This window comes from Aplysia californica, unplaced genomic scaffold, assembly GCF_000002075.1.
Source record: "Aplysia californica isolate F4 #8 unplaced genomic scaffold, AplCal3.0 scaffold00022, whole genome shotgun sequence".
NCBI lineage: Eukaryota > Metazoa > Mollusca > Gastropoda > Aplysiida > Aplysiidae > Aplysia > Aplysia californica.
This window is the reverse complement of record NW_004797292.1, coordinates 2077470-2084473: the sequence shown is the minus strand read 5'-3', so window position 1 is coordinate 2084473 and position 7004 is coordinate 2077470.

The window sequence follows — 7004 nt, the reverse complement described above, 5'->3', positions numbered from 1 at the left end:
GGGGGGGAAGTGTTTTACGGCGCTGGCAACTGCATAAGGTCATATGAGCGCGCGGTACACATTAAACATTTTCAATTGGTACGAAATTTTGAATTTTGCCCGGGTGGCGGCCGAAGCCCAGACGCTCAGACTCAGAGTGTATAAGAACGTATAGGCCGAAGCCTACTCTTGGTCGATTTTGTACCACCAAGGGATCTTTAAGGAGCGCAACTTGCCCTCGGGACCTCCGAGATTTTTCGCCCTTTTCTGAGAAGGCAAGGTGTAGATCGTTCCTACCATAAGATCAGAGGTGTGGTTGAAAGACAGCAATAAGAAAGAGCCAAGGAGTAGCAGTAGAAAGGCTTCAGAAAGAGTCCTCCAGAGGAGGGGGTAAGGGAGGTGAGGGATTGGGGGCAGAAAGTGGACATGAAAGCAGATGAAATAACATAGCTAGAGAGCAGGAAAGGAGGTGAAAGAAGACAATTTTAGAGAAGAAAATATTTCCGTCGCTATCAGGATTCGAACCCGGGACCTTAGAAGAGAGGCGAACACCTTAACCTCTGGGCCACGAGAGCCCTCTTAATAGGTTTGCACTGTAAGCAACAATTTACACCAGCATTTGGGGCGAACAACATTCCCCCAAACGCTCGAATTTCATGCATTTGCATTTGTGCTATAATGTGACTTGCTCTTTCTTTCCTATTAAATTTACATCGTCCTTGTCTCTCCTCCTTATTTTTGTGTTTGTTACTTTCTTGTTAATTCTAACCTTCGGCACTCATTAAGGAATTGTCATTTTCTATTTGACTTTCTTCAATGTTTATTTTGTTTATTTTCCACTTTTTTACGGCTCCTTAGTCTGATTCCCTTCTAACCAACACAATCTGCATTCCGTCACGAGTAGGTCTGTTTGCTTTTAAGTGTCACATCCATGACTTAATCATTACTTAATCATTGTCTACCCGTCAGGGCGGTGCTACTGACTGAGATGTCTTTAGGCCATTCCCAAAGGGGGGACATTAACCATGTTCTTACTCACCGTAGAATTTTAAATTGTAAATGGGCTGATTCATCAATGTCATGCTCATAACTGTGCCTGAACTGCACCAGGGAACTGCAGCTTCTTCTTTCCTCATCCTTACTATCGTCATTTTTTCCTCTATTTATTTTGTATGTTTGTCACTCTTGTGACCCACTATTACCGGAGTGCCTTGATAGTCGAAGCAGACTTTGTGCTGTTGAAACTAGAGAGGTGGGCCGAGTAAGCCTGATTCACTCTAAGGACTTCTCTGTTGACATCCACCCCTTTCGCGCGCGCTCATGTGACCTTATGCACTTGCGAGAGCCGTAGAACCTCTACTAAATCAAGCAAATAATTGTCGACCTTTAGACTGCCACGTCGAAATCCATTGTTTACTCACGTCCCGTCCTTTTAATTGAAATCAATAAGGTTGATACTTAAACACTTAAAAACAAAAGTGGCAGTGTCGATAAACAATGGACTTGGCTGGGTTTAGGAAGAAGGGGGGGGGGGATAATCAAAGGGCGTAAAGAAGAACAGGGGAGAAAGTTGAGGGCCGACAGTGACAAACAAACTCTCAGGCTGGAAGACATGTAGACTGTGTGTGCGTGTCTATCTTTCTATCTATCTATCTATCTCTCTCACTATCTATCTGTCCTTCTCTCTCTCTCTCTCTCTCTCTCTCTCTCTCTCTATATATATATATATATATATATATATATATATATATATATATATGTATATTTATATATATCTGTATGTGTCTGTATCTGTCTGACTATTTGTCTGTCTATCTGTCTGTCTATCTGTCTATCTAACTACCTGTTTACTTGTCTGCACGTCCGCCTGGCAGCCTGTCTGTCTGTTTGTCTGTCTGTCTGTTTGTCTGTCTCTCTGTCTGTCTGTCTCTCTGTCTGTCGCTGCCCCTTTCCTCTCTGTCTCTGCCTCTATCTCTCTCTCTCTCTCTCTCTCTATCTCTCTCTCTCTATCTCTCTCTTTCTCTCTCTCTCCCTCTCCCTCTCCCTCTCCCCCTCTCTCTCTATCTCCCTCTCCCCCCTCTCTTTCTCTGTCTCTGTCTCTGTCTCTGTCTTTCTCTCTCTCTGTCTGTCTGTCTGTCTGTCTGTCTGTCTGTCTGTCTGTCTGTCTGTCTGTTTGTCTGTCTGTATGTCTGTCTCTCTCTCTCCCTCTCTCTCTCTCTCTCTCGCTCTCTCTCTCTCTCTCTCTCTCTCTCTCTCTCTCTCTCTCTCTCTCTCTCTCTCTCTTGTCTTTTTTTTCTCTTTCGCTCTTTATTATAAAACGTTTTCTTCTTGGTCGACATCTGTGATGCAAAGATATAAAAATTCACCTATATAGAATCCCTACCCTGCCTACGCAATAAGCCTTATTTTCGTGTTCGGATTTTTCGTAAGTTAATACGTTAACAATGCCAATTATGCTAGTGGGGAGAATTATTGAAAGGTAATAGTCTTCTTTTAGTAATAGAAGTGTTCCAAATGGGTGATGTAGCAGTCAACATCTTCACTGTCGCATACAGGAGATCCGAATTTGATTTTCGAGCGAGGATAAATTGAAGACCTGAGAACAAGGCTGTGCCTACGTCCAAAAATGGCCTTTAAAAAGCGTTCTTGTTATCTATAAATAGAAACGGCTTTTTCTCATCTATTTGATAGTGCACATGGCACTCTATCGGTAACGGTGTAGCGAGAAAAGGGGAAAAAACAGCAACGTATCTCAAAGAAAATAGAAACTAAGTTCACTGTTTTGCCATTTTTGTCCGTTCAGCAAAAATTGACCTTGGCACAGTCTTGTTTTAAGGTCTTCAATTTTTATCAAGTATCTTAGTCATTCTACTGGGACTTTCTACTGGGATATTGGGTACCTCTCAGTCTGAATTGCTCCTGTCATCTCCTTAATTATCTTAATTCTGTCTATGAGACGAAAAAAACCCACCTACATTAAATAACAATAAGAAACAACTCATGGGCATGTGTATGGACTGGACAAGAGGATGGGATCTAGCAGGATTGTAAAAATGTGGGACTTAGGAGAAGACCCAGAGACGAAGAAGACAGATTGGGGTCATAGAAACAAGGAGACAAAGGGAAAAGAACAACGAGAAGGCGAGAGGGATGTAGAAAGAAATTCACAATGTAGTATAAAGATAAAACAATAGAAAGAAAAGAAGTTTTAAAGAAAAGAAAAAAAGAGAGAAAGAGGTAGGAGAAATACACAAAAAGTCAGTGTGAGCGAGAGAGAGAGAGAGAGAGAGAGAGAGAGAGAGAGAGAGAGAGAGAGAGAGAGAGAGAGAGAGAGAGAGAGAGAGAGAGAGAGAACAGAGCTTGCTGCCGCGACAAGACTGGGGTATTACCCGTGGAATGATTTAAGCCAGAGCTTTTTCGACTAGGAAATCAATATCAGATCTTTTTATCCCTATCGGCTTTGGGTATGCAAAAATCGGGTCAGTTTCGTTCAGTGAAACCGCTTTTTACTCTCAAGACACCGTAACACTGGGTGCCGGTTGCTAGGTTGCTAGGTTGCTAGTCATTACAAACTTGAGTAGGACTCGGTAGCTCTTTTGACAAAAATCCAAGTCCTATTCGATCGTTCCGAGAGACCATTCTCTTGGAACTCCGCCTTTGAAACGACTAGTTCGTGGTTTGCGTGAGGTTTAACCAAAGCTCCCCTCTCCCTTACCCCTCCCATACACATCCCATCGCCTCCCCTCCCCCTTCCCCTTAAAAATGGAGAATGACAATCAAAAGAGTAATTGTTGTGTTCTTATTAGTAAATCAGATTGAGAGGCTAAAAGCTCTCTGAAGCTGGGACTGTTATGCCCATTTTTTAAAAGTCTGAAAATAGAGAAGGATGGAGAAAAGTGGTTGCCCGTTCATCTTTGGTGCCTCAACGGTTATCTAGAATAAGGGATAAGTAAGTATTATGCCCAGTTATGATATTCTGTTGGAGGACAGAATTTTTGTAAGTGAAAAAGAGTTTAACTTTATCCATGCCTTTTTGACTTTACTGTTCCTTCTCTAGTTGGCGAAATCCCCATTCTAAAAAGTATTTTGTTTTAAACAGCCACATGTGAGTTTACATCTTTTGCAATATGGCTGGAGAAAACATGTAATGGTGAAGGAAAAGTGTTCAAAACATGTTTTTAAACTTTCAAACACATTTATCAAAATTGTTATCGGTATGTAACTTGGTTCCTGCATGTGTGTCCTTCGCCTTGGGTTTTTTCCAGTTCACCGCTCAAATAGAACAATCAACCGGGAAGATTGTTTCTATGACCTTACATAACGTGGTGATATCACGCCAAGTCAAAAATACGATCCCCATAATACTGAAATTAATTTTCATAACACCACCTGTTACCTCTTTTGCATGCAACTGAAATGCCCCCCCCCCCCCTGTAAACTGTTACTGAAAGGCTAAAAATGCGTCTAGATTCAATCGTTTGTTAGCGGGATTCGACCTGGGATTCTTCGCCTCCATTTGCAAGCCCGCTACAGATGGTTGGTAACTTCGCCGGAAATCGATTATCTCGCTCTCAGGTTGCCCGGAGAAGGGGACTCGGCCCAAGTTCAGGTTCTGTAATTAGTTGACTGGGTAGAAAGGAAAGTGAGGAGTCGAAGTACTGCCATTGTTTTTTTTAGAATAAGAGCCTGAACTTCTTGACCCAGTCTCTCTTGTTTATCTCTCATTTTAGAAGAGACCTGTGGCCCGCCACCATTGCCATCACTTTCATCTTTCCCTTTTAAAAAAGTAACTTTCCTGTTAAAAGATGCACGTTGGTAAGAAATTCTTCACGTCACTTTGTGTATTTTCGTGAAGATGATGTAGTTAACGGACTGCCCCCCCCCCCCCCCTCACCGCACTCTATTTTTCTTTATGAATAAGTAGATTGATAAAAAACAAAAAACAAATATCAAGTGAATGAATAAATATATGAATGTATATATGAGATAATGAATGAATGAAGAAATGGGCAAGTTTTAAAAGAGCAATAGAATAAAGTAAGGTAGAAAAGACAGAAGTTAAAGAAAATCTAATTTACTCTGGACACTAGTCTGAAGCAATTATATTAATAGCAGATCAAGACTAGGCTAAACAGTAGCTCATTTTTTTTGCAAATAGCAGTGTTACTTTCTCTTTAGTTCTTTTTTATTCGTTTCTTTTATTATGGTCAGCTGATTCGGTGATTAACGTAAAGAATGTATATTGCTGATGTCCTCAGAGTAGAGGTGATAATGTTCTTGTTTGTGATTATGATATTCTTTTATAGTTTTTAAATAGCTTATGACGAATCTGGTATCATTATTTTTACTGATACAGAAAGAGAGAGAGAGAGAGAGAGAGAGAGAGAGAGAGAGAGAGAGAGAGAGAGAGAGAGTGAGAGAGAAAGTAGGGAAGGAGGAAGGGGGAGAGAGAGAGATAAAGAGAGACAGACAGACAGACGGACAGACAGATAGACAGACAGACAGACAGAGATGGAGAAGAGAGAGACAGACAGACAGACCGACAGACATAGAGGGGGCGGGGAGAGACAGACAGACAGATGGACAGAGATAGAGGAGAGAGAGACAGACAGACAGACAGACAGACAGACAGACAGACAGACAGACAGACAGACAGAGGGAGAGAGAATGTCTTTATGAAATGGGGTTTGGAAAAAAGTGAAACTGTCTTGTTAGCTGGTACCATAATTATTGTTCGTGTTACAGTTGAAGTGAAGTGAGGCAGTACGTATTGGATGCGAATGATAGAATCGGTTGACGTTAAATAACAAAGTGGGGAAAAAGGAAGCGTCTTGTTCATGTGCTTATTTTTTCATCACCTTAAGGAGCGTATAGCTTATACTGAGATAACAGGGGAAAGACACTTGATTTGCAGCCTCTATATTTCAACTAACAGTAATTATTTAGACAATTTTAGAGCTTTCCCTCTCTCATTGTGCAATACTAGATGTAAAAGCAAGGGTATTTAGCACATACGAAACAATTCGCAAGGGCAAGGCTGACGAAAAAGCCCTACCATCTATTTTCTATTTTACTTTGGATAAAGTTAATGTTTTTCGAAAGGAAGAATCATAAGATCAGCGGAGAGAACAAGGTTCAAAATCCAGGAACGCCTGTCACACAATGCAGACACTCTAACCCTTTAACTCAATCTTAGTTCTAATTGAATTTAGGTTTGAATTTCATGCTTCTCAAAGTCAGTTTAGGCTGTCTTTAGGAAAGGGACCTTTCAATTTGGGGAATGTTTTATTTTTTTTCAAAACGCCCATCCCTTCTCCCCAGACGCTTGAGGGGAATATCGATTTTAAAGAAGATGCTACGTGCAAAGATTGATAATAAGTGAGGCTTGAGGAAGAGGGCAAGACGCAATTTGTTCAAATTAACACCCACAACACAGGCGTGCTTCGCTCCACATACTATGTAGATGAGTAGCCGAAGGGTTTTCTCTCTATCGTGATTTAATAACAAGCAAATGGCTCATGTGGATGATTTTCCATAACGGCAAGCACAACGTGACCTCGATGTCTGTTTTTGGTGTGCCTGACGTATTCTAAAAGTGGAGACCAAAAAATATTAATGAGCAATGGAATATTATTTTTATTTTTTTATACTCGGATTCGGCCGGTATTATCTTTTTTCACCGACAATTTGCATCTATGGAAATGGGTACATCTGCTCTCTTTCGCGCCTGAACACAATCAGATTTAGGCATGCACACATACACAAACTCTCTGTCTCCTTCTCTCTATCTCTCTCTTTTTGCTCTCCTTCTCTCTCTCTCTATCTCTCTTTCTCTCTCTCTCTCTCTCTCTCTCTCTCTCTCTCTCTCTTACTATCTCTCTTGCTATATATCTCTCTCACACACACACATCTCACACACGCACACATCTCATTCACGCACACACAATACACACTCACACACAAATACACACAAATGCACACACAATCTCACACGCAGATACTCTCACATAAGCACACTCACACTC